Source organism: Poecilia reticulata, linkage group LG2 (genome assembly GCF_000633615.1).
Source record: "Poecilia reticulata strain Guanapo linkage group LG2, Guppy_female_1.0+MT, whole genome shotgun sequence".
Classification (NCBI taxonomy): Eukaryota; Metazoa; Chordata; class Actinopteri; order Cyprinodontiformes; family Poeciliidae; genus Poecilia; species Poecilia reticulata.
In genome coordinates this window covers 42,185,721-42,196,172 of record NC_024332.1, presented here as the reverse complement: position 1 = coordinate 42,196,172, position 10,452 = coordinate 42,185,721, and the positions used below count along the sequence as shown (strand labels likewise).

Genomic DNA, 10,452 nt, shown 5'->3' with positions numbered 1-10,452 from the left:
GATCCTCTGATTGGCTAAGCAATGTAACGCGATCCTCTGATTGGCTAAGCAAGGTAAGTGATGGCGAAGCGGGGTGTCATCACAACTTTACAGAAGTGTGTCTTTACCTCCGCGGCAGAGGCTCCGCCGAACCCCTGAGACCGACTCACCGAACCCCTGGAGTTCGATCGAACCAGGTTAAGAACCACTGATCTAAAGTGATCATCTCTCAATGCTCACCAAGCTAATCTGCAGTCATGGAGAGTCAAACTTATTCCTGCGGAAAATACGACTGATGTTTGCAACTTCCGATATGAAGGCAGAAACTGCAGCAAAGCAGTTTGATTTGGGATGTAGTGATATTTATATTAGAACAAGTGGTTACACTGCAAAAACACAAAGTCTTACCAAGTATTTTCATCTAGTTTAAATCTCTTAATTCACCTGAAATCATACAAAACTAACTTACAGGGAACTTTCCAACAAGATGCAGGACCTTATTTAAAGTCAACAATCCCTTACTATTGATGAAAAAGTACTAATTTCATCGGCAGATTATTTCACTTATGGGAAAAATCTTATTATAAGTGAAATAATCTGCAAATGAAATTAGCATTTTTTCATCAATAGTAAGGGATTGTTGACTTTAAATGTATGTATATCTTGAAGAAGAGTTACTAATAAGTTAGTTTTGTCTCATTTCAGTTGAACTAGGATGTTGGTGCTAGAAACTAGATGAAAATATTTGGTAAAATTTGGTGTTTTTGTAGTGTAACACAAAGTCTTACCAAGTGTTTTGGTCTTGTATCTTGTGCAGTCGTCTTAATACACTTAAAATACGACAAACCAGTAGTTTTTCAGAAAGATATAAGATTGTTTTATGTGAATAATTCCTTAATATTGATTTTAAAAAATTTACTACTTCCAATGGCAGATTGTTTCACTTTTTCCAATTTTATAAGTGAAATAATCTACCAGCAGAACGAGAACTCTCCATCAAAATTCAAGAATTATTCACTTAAAACAACGTTCTATATCTTACTAAAAAGTTAGTTTTGTTATATTTGAAGTTTATTAAGATGTTTCCACGTGAAAGTAGAGCAACCATATTTGGTGGCATTTTATGTTTTTGCAGTGTAAGCTTGTATTTCTCGTCTTTGGAGGAATTAAATCTTTTCCCAGTTACGAAGAACCACCAAAGAAGAAACATTGGCTTCCCTAAGGAATACGCAGGACTGAGAGTACCGTAGTTTTGGAATGAAAATAGGTCTGAGAAATAAAAAGTATGGATTTCATCATTTTTATGATCAGTAATGACTCAGTGCTGCGTGTTCAACCCTACAGTAGAAAATTACCAATCATAAAAAGTCAAACACAGAATGCCAGAAACATTTTCTACATCTGCTCTTGTCGAAGTTAGTTTCTTGTGGTCACCTTCAAATCTGTCAAAGCTCAAAGGACCGATTTAAAAAGTACAACCATTACTTGTTACTTTTACGGTCCTTGGACAGAACACCAGAACATTTCTGATTAAATTAAAGAAAATTTCAGGAATAATCACCGTTTACCGAGTATTGCTGTGCTTTGTTGGCTGGTAGGTTGATAACTGCACTGCAAAACACAAAATCGTACCAAATGTTTTGGTCTACGTTCTAGTGCAAATATCACAGTACACTTCAAATGAGACTAAACTAACTCTAAACTTAACTTTTCAGCAAAATATACAAGCTTGTTGTAAGTTTATAATCTCTTAATATTGATAAAAAGTTCTAGTTCCACTGGAACTGGAACATTTTTCCAGTTTTTTTTCTGCTTTAAATAAAAAAATCTGCCAATTCAATTTGTACTTTTTTCATCTATATTCAAATGAGTCTTATTGTAACTGACTGTTGTTTTAGGTGGATAATCAAAAATGATGAGTGCCCACAAAGTGCCAACTTTGCATGATTTTGTAAATTATGATAATTTAATGCAAAGTTGGCATTTTTAATGGACTTTCAATGCAACTTTTAGAGCAACTTTGCATTAAAAGTGTCTTTATTTACCCAATGACACTTCATGACAACTGTCATAAACATTCATAAAAACATTCATTATGTTCATGTCAGGTGTTATGCCATGTTTATGACGGTGTCATGTCAGTCTTATGGTCACCCCTTCAAATAAAATAAATCTTTACTTGTGCTTCCAGCAACTCTGTTCACGTTGAAATTAGATTCGTTGAGCATCGATTAGCATCGCGACGTTTGTTTTGTTGCTTTTGTAAGTGACAAAAAGAGGTGGAGGAAGGATCAGCACTTAGGAAATAAAAGTCCTTTTCACAGACTGACTTAATGTCCTGTGTGTGTGTGTGTGTGTGTGTGTGTGTGTGTGTGTGTGTGTGTGTGTGTGTGTGTGTGTGTGTGTGTGTGTATGAGCTGGTGTCGACTCCAAGGCATCAGAATCAGCTGAATCTCTGTTTGGGAGTGTTTGTGTTGGTGTTTTAACAGACTCTGGTTGATTGTTTTTCTACCTTTTTGTATTTTTTCAGGTGGGTTTGGTGTGGGAATCCCAGTGGGAGGTCAACGCGAAAAGCTCGCGAGCACACACACTCTTTACCTTACGCTCCTGGTGTAAACAGTGGCGGCGGCCACTTCGCTGTCGTCACAGTTCGTTTCTGTTGGGGCGCCTCACCTGTCAGCAGGCAGATGGCTGTGGGGGGGGCAAAGGTCACAGCGGGGGGGTTACAGAGGGTTCACAGATGAGTGATTAGAAGGAAAGAGAGTTACACTGAGGTGTCAGTTTGCCGTTTCTTCACTCATCTGATCATACTGAACAAAAACGACTCTTAATCTGAATGTTTACAGATAACTTATCTTTCACTAAGTGCTACTGATTCTTGTTTGCCGCCATTATTGACAATGAAGGCCTTCACTGCCAACAGATCCAACCGACTGCAACAGAGTTCAGAACAAATACTGTGTTTTCATCTCCCACAGCATGATTCCACCACTCCCCTGCTTCACAGTTGGTTACGCTTTGCTTGGTTTGGGTTGAAAGTCTCATACAGACTGCTACAAATATTCTCCATTTCTTTATACACAGTAAAAATGCCAGTATTGAATTAACACCCAAAAGTGTCTATATGTGTCCAAGTCAGTAGGTGTTAAAGTAACACTTTTGAAAGTGTTAAAAGTTTGACACCCTTTTTTTTTGTTAAATTAACATTAGTTTATAAAACTGAAATGGGTTTAAGAAAAGTTAAACTTTCCATTTCTGTGTATTATTTTGAATTTTTTCCACTGGATTTGATTGATGTTGACATCTTGTGGCTCAATTATTTACTTTTTTAACACCACATTATGTTTTGTGATCAACACTACACTGATGTTACTTTTAATGTATTTTAACACCAGCACCGTTGTAAATGTTAATGTGACTCTGTATTGTTGAATTTAACACCTGACTTGGACACATATTGACACTTTTGGGTGTTAATTCAACACTGGCATTTTTACTGTGTAACCAAAAAATAACTCTTTGGATTTTTTGTCGCATTTCTAATATAAATATGCGAAAAAACACAATTTTACAATTGCAGTGTTTCCGTTAAATAAGAGATTCAATTAAAACGTGAATAAGATGAATCATTAAACGTCGTTGTAGTGATGAATGCAAACACAAGAGATGTTTTAACATTTCATGTCATCATCAGAGGAAATGTTAACATCTTTGTTTTGTGCTGGAGCCTCTTGGGAGTTTCTGCTGCGTTTTTGGCGATTTTACATGAAAAGCTACGGATTCAACATTTTCAAATGACAAACTTTGTGTTGCTCTCATATTGGTGGAACTAGAGATAGAGATTTATCACAATATTTGCTTGGATGCATAAAAATATTCCAAAAATTTAGGGAAAATTAAGTTTCAGTTAAAAAGTGTAAAAGGAATCTTAATTTCAGAAATGTCGAGTACAAAAATAAAACTGTCGGACAGACTTTATTCGATTTAGTAAAGAAAAACAGTTGCTGTTCACCAGATAGTGAAGGAGGAAAAACCTCAAACTTGCACCTAGTTTTACTGAAACACATCCAAACTCATCCTGGGATCCGTAAATTTATCTAAAACTTAAGCATCCATTCCTCTCAAAGCCCCAACCCTAATGAAAAGCATAAACTTTATATGAAATGAAACAATCCTGCAGATAATTTCAGTTTCCTGATGGCTATAAAAAGTCGGTTCAACTCGCTTATGAACTAAAAATAAATGTGGCGTATAGCTGACTGTGTACGAATAGTTCTGGCTCTGTGTATATTAGAGAAAAAACAAAATAAATGACCAACCTTTGCACCGTATTCTTGTATATTTTCTCCTTTCCGTCCCTCATCTTCCTGTTAACACTTTCCTTCCTCCGCCGCCCCCTCTCTGAAAGCCCATTCCTGCAGATAAAGGGGTAGACCCCTAATTTACCATCTCCTCTGTTCCCACAGCCTACCAACACTCCCGCTGAGGTCAGAGGTCAAACCTAAATGCTGCCAGACTATCTGGGAATCTTGTGGGCAGTTACATTTTTGTTCAGCTCAAGTCAAATATAGTCATGGGTGGCAACTGCTGAAAGTGCAGCTCAGTAAACAAAACAAAACAAAAAAACCCACACACCCATAATCAGACTTTATTGACTCAAGTGCAGCCATTAGCAGGAGAAATAATCAAAGAGGTTCAGACAAAGGCCCCATTTTCCCCGTCAAGGTGTTGGAGCAGAACATCAATGCTTCTTTGATTACAGCCTGAGCATCACCTTCAGAGCTGCACAACAAACCACTGGAAGAAATGTTTCACTTGCAGAGGATTTCAATAACTCAGTTTGTGCAGCTTGTTTGCAAAAAAAGTCAAGCGGAGGGACATTCCAGCGAGACTCCTCTCCTGGAAGGAAGGACGCCACAGGAAAACACGCTAGATTAAAAATAAAATAATGCTGGGGCATTCATGCCAGACCCTCCAAGCAGCGCGCATTCTTCTCATAAGTGCCCTTCATTGATCGAGGCGGTCGGCGGCGGAGCGCTTCGTTTTCACCCCCGTCACTCCGGCTCCGGCTCTCGTCCCAGACGGACCAGCGAGTCAACAGCTCCGGCTGCGTTTTTAAGTGCTTCCCGGGTATTTGTCGTCGCGTTTGCCCCGGCGTTCCTTCGCCCGCGTTAGCATTCAGTCCGCATAGGTCAGCCTTTGTGCTCACCCGGCCGCCGCGTCGTTACAGTTCATGTTTGGGTAAACAAGCGCAGAAGAAAGTCAATCGAAGCTGAAATCGAAGTGCACACACACACACACAGAACCTGTTTGCCAAAAACACCGAGCGACAAGGACGGAGAAGAGGAACTTGGGGGTGAAACAGCCGAGAGGTAAAGATTTGTGAGATCAGGTTAAAATAAATCGAAGTGAACCAAACATGGAGAAGCAGCATTCAGTCGCCAAGCACCTTTAAAAGGATACCCATGTATGGATATCAAATATGACTTAAAAGAAATTTGACTTCGTAAATTAGGACTCTGTCTCTTTAAGAATCTCCTGCTCTTTCTAAAACTCCGCCTCCAGAAAGTCATGGTTCTCCTATTAACCCTTTAACATTTTTATCAGCGTTTCACTGAGAAGTAGCTGCTATAATGAGCTCAGCAGATGCAAAGCTCCACCAGGTGTTTGCTGATTGCTGCTGGCTAGTCTGAAGGAGCTGAGAGGGAGATTCACAGAGAGAGCTCTTTGAGGAAACGGCATCAAATTGGAATTATAAAAATAAATTAACTTACAGGAAACACGTCGGTTTAGAAGAAACTTTGATAAAAAAAGTTTTTGTTCTAGGCTGAGTTGGTTTTTCAGTTGTATCAAAATTTGCAAAACTGCAATAGAAACACTCTTTTCTCGTCACCTGATCAACAACGGGATGTTACTACTGGTAGAAATGATGAAGTACAAAACAGGAAGTTGTAGGAGAAAAATGGAGCTGCTTGTTTTTAAATGACTTGCGTTTGAATAAACGTACTCACGTTTCTCATTTAATGGAAATGCAGCAATTTCAAAACTGTCTTTTTTGATGCTTGTGAAATATCAGAAAACTTTGCACACATCTGTAATAGAAACACAGCAAATAGCCAAGCATAGACCAATAAAAGGTTTGTCTTTGTGTGTCTTCATAAATCCCTCTAAGCTCATCTTGGCTGCCAGATTACAAAAGACAAACAAGATTGGAAATTTGAAATATCATACCAAACAGGAAATAACCAAATCCCGTCTGCAGGGATGATCCAAAGCTGATTAAATGAAAAACTTTCCTCGTTCTGAGTTTCTGCTGACCCGTCTGCTTTGCCTGTCCTCGTTTTCTGCCTGCTTCAGCGCCAACATAATGAGTCACACAGTTAATTTAAAAAACAAAGCAAACAATTGTTAATATCCAGATTCAGACGTTCATAAATCAAAGACTGAAATAATCAGGACAAGATTTTTATGTTGCGGTACAGCAAACTGCACCATAAAGTGTGCAAAAAGTTAATTAAATTTTACAAATATAACTTTAAGAGAAGCTGAATGCAGCACAATGAGATGTATAAATTGACAAAAACAATAAATTGCATGAAAGAGATCCCAAAATCATAAGATCACATTATTCTGCAGCCAGAAGTCAGGGCTTAAGGACTCCATTACAGGATTTACTACAGAGGGTAAAAATCAATCTGTGAAGTAAAAAAATGTGCTTCATACAGAAACCAAAATCCTGCAGGTAGAACGTCACAAAGCCCTGCAAAAAGAAGCTTCTATAAGGTCATTTACCAAGCATCCACAGATGAAGGTAAACATTAAAAAGCTTTTTTTTTCATGCGGTGTATTTATCCTCCACCTCTAAAGCTCGAACCTGGAGCTTTCCCGTGTTCCTCAGCCAATCAGCAGATTCAACGTCCCGCCATAATTCACTGGCTTTCCATGAAGCTCCAGTCATTTCTAAATCCTTCCCCCCAAAAAACCGACTTCACAGCCGAGAGTTTATATGCAGGTTGGACAGACAGCAGCTCTCCCCATGAAGAGCTGCATCAATTCACTGAAAAAACGCAAAATCCCAGTCTAGGTTCTACTGCCAATGTCTTAGTTCACTTAAAATAAGAAAAAATGAACTTAGAAGCATCAAAATATAGGAGCTTGTTTCAAGTCAATAACTCTTGAATATGGATGAAAAATTCCTAGATTCACTTATTTCACTTATAAGACATTTTCCCCATGCTATGAGTGAAATAATTTGCCACTGGAACTAGTACTTTTGCAACAATATTAAGTAATTATTTACCTTAAACAAGCTCCCTCATATTGTGGAAAGCTTACTTGTAAGTTAGTCTTGAAACTGGACCAACATACTTTGTAAGATTTTGTATTTTTTGCAGTGTAGCAGCTCAGCTACATTTCTTTTATCTTTTTTAATCTGTTGCGATAATCCTAAACCCACAGGATTAGCTCCTGTTGAAGCTCAGACATGTGAGAACATGCTCTGTTTGTGAATTCACCTTTTAATATTCATAGGACTGTTGGATAATTCTCCATTGGTAAGATCAAGACTTCTACACTGCAAAAACACAAAATCTTACCAAGTATTTCGGTCCAAATATATTAGCACACTTGAAATAAGACAAAACTACCTCAGAAGTTACTTTTAAGAAAGATACTGGAGCCTGTTGTAAGTCAATTATTCCTTAATATTGATGATAAAAGTCATAGGTTCATTGGCAGATTATTTCACTTTTACCAATATTTTTTTACGTGTTAATAAAATAATCTGCCAGATTATTGAGGAGGAATTATTGACTTAAAACAGGCTTCTATATCTTGCTGAAACGTTCAAACGTAGTAGTACATTTGCATTAGAAACTAGACCAAAATCTTTTTGCAGTGCTTCTCTCTCACACTCAGTGACTCTTTCGTACCTTTTTCCAGCGGTACGCCGACACGTCCTTCGCTGACCTTTTGACGGGCGCGCCGCTGCCGTATCTCCTGAGCAGCAGACGCCTAATTATTCCTAAAAAAAGAAGCGGCTGTTATGAACCAACAACAAGCTGCAGAGAAGCTCTCGATGCAAATTAATCGGGCCGTCCGCGAGCGCCGAGAACAAAAACAAGTCCGTCAGAGAGCAAGCAGGAATATCACAGGAAGCTAAATTTAAAACAGTGGAGGACTTGGCATCATCAAGCTGAGGAAACACAGAGCGACAGCTTGATGTGGCTTCAAAACTTTACCATACTGGCACTTAATGTTTGGACAATATGGCAATGCAGTAAAGATGGTTTAGATAAAAAAAAAAAAAAAAACGTTTCGCAAAAAATGTCTTAGGCCATTATTTCAGCAACTTGACAATATTCATACTGTACAAACCAGGGGTGTTAAAAATGGGGTCCCGGGGCCATTTTGGGCCCCTGGACTGATTTTGTGCGGCCCCCCGACCGCAATTTAAGAATGAATGAATTCTGGTTTCTCTCTGTTGTCTTTTGTTCTTGTTGCCATAAGAGTCCAAAATTTGATTTGGCATAGTTTTGTTTTTTTAATCTTTTCCAATTTTTTTAGTTTTTGTTTTTATGGTTTTTAATATTTTTGAACTATACCCGGCCATTTTGAATCATGTTACGTTTAAATATTTATTGTGTGTCACTGTAAAGTTTTCTGTCTGGCAAGAAAGTTGAATATTTTATATATTTTCTCTCTCTTTTTTTTAATTGTGTCCAAATTAAAAAACAAACTGGGAGACTTTTATTTAAGACTATTAAAACTATTCAATGTTCTGGATCTATGATCGTTGCATATAGTAAAATATAAAAAAAATAAAAAAAAAATAACGCTTATTGAAGGCTAATTGTAAGACACGGTGGTGGCAGCAGCATGCTGGGAGGATGCCTTTTTTCCTGCAGAAATGTGAATAAAAACCTCTTAGAAGTTGCAGAAGGTTTGAGACTGGAACAGAAGAAATGGTTTAAATCAAAACATGTTCATGTGTTTGAATGGCCCAGTCAAAGTCCATATCTGCATTGCATTGGTACGAGTTGAAAACAGACTTTTTCCAACCTATTCGCCTGAGTTTTGGTCATTTTGTAAAGAAGAATGGAAATGTTGTTGGCTGTACTGATGTAAGAACTTGAACACAAACAAACTGCAAATCACTTTCCTTCAACTTGACGATTATCTGCCACTTTGTGTTGGTGTGTTGCATAAAATCCCAATAAAATCCCAATAAAATACCTTTGAAGTTTTTGTTTGTAGAGTGATACGGAAACGTAGAAATACTTTTAAAAGTCACAGTAGATTGATTCTGTTGGATTAATTTGTAAAGAAAAAATAACGTTAACATGCATTCAGATGTCAAGAGTATTCCTAGATTGTATCAAGCTAAAACATTAAAGAGTTTTAATATTAAACAGCATATAAAGCATGTTTATTTAAAAAGCTTTCTCAGAATTTAATGACTGATGTGGTTCTTCTCCAGAAACTTGTTTGTTCTCTGTGGTTTTTATGATGAAGAGCTTCTCTCCAAAGACTCCTCACAAACACACATTCTCTGAGCGTTTACATGGAAACTGTGTGTTTGAATCAAGAACAGAAAGTTAGAGGATGCCACTGTGAGGTGTGTGTCCTCGCTCCTGTGTGTGTGTGTGTGTGTGTGTGTGTGTGTGTGTGTGTGTGTGTGTGTGTGAGAGAGAGAAGCTGTGTGATCAGAAGTCTTTGAAGAAGAAAGGATCTGTTCGCTCTGTAAGTCTTCATTCCTCCAAACACACTTCCAGCCCCGGAGCCATTCCTCTGATATCACACCAATCTGCCTCACCTGCCTGTCCGGGCCGCTCCTCTTTAGCTGTCCTAGTTATCCCGCGCTGCTCCTCCATAAACTGACTCCACCGCTAGCCGATAAAAAGCCGTCGCCATCAAAGGGCCCCCTGGGTGCTCAGGCTCCAGTTCTCCCCCAATCTGCGTCTTCCTGCGCCGTGATTGTGTGCGAAGGTGTGATTTGTGAGATTTTTGAGGAGCAGACGGCGCTGAAAGATGAACTTTGGTAGGTTGCTGTCACGCAAGGATTATCGTCACTCAACGACAGCTGAAGGCATCGATGTAATGTCAGGATTACACTGGTTTTCTGGAAACAACAAAGAAAAAACCATGAGAGGATATTAATGTCACATAGACTCAAAAAATGTGGATTTTATTTTAGCCTTCATTGGTTCCAAGAAACCTACATTTTGTACATAAGCGGCAACCTTTCTGAGCATTTTCTTTCCAAGTACTAATTTAAAGGGAACCTATTATGCAAAATTCACATTTTGCATATTTTTGTACTTCCATTTGGTTTCCAACTACATCTAAAAACAGTGAAAGTGCTAAAAAAAACAACACCTAGCAATTCTTTTGGCAACAAGTTATTGTTTTTTTTAAAGTAAAGTCAACTCAGCCAGCACTGCCCGTTACCTAGCAACCCTAGCAACCCTAGCA

The 10,452-nt window shown here is 38.3% G+C and overlaps 1 long non-coding RNA gene across 3 annotated transcripts in view; it reads right to left on the bottom strand.

Moving 5' to 3' along the window:
- Positions 1-10,452, bottom strand: part of LOC103461797 (uncharacterized) — an 82,096-nt gene that overhangs the window by 33,686 nt on the left and 37,958 nt on the right. For 2 of the 3 annotated variants that reach the window (XR_533194.2, XR_001777247.1), the window contains exons 6-9: positions 9,794-10,099; positions 7,911-8,002; positions 4,299-4,394; positions 2,578-2,670 (exon numbers count right to left, since the gene is read on the bottom strand). This is a non-coding gene — a long non-coding RNA (uncharacterized LOC103461797). The remainder of the gene's footprint in view (positions 1-2,577; positions 2,671-4,298; positions 4,395-7,910; positions 8,003-9,793; positions 10,100-10,452) is intronic. The other variant, XR_533195.2, reaches the window with a different exon arrangement.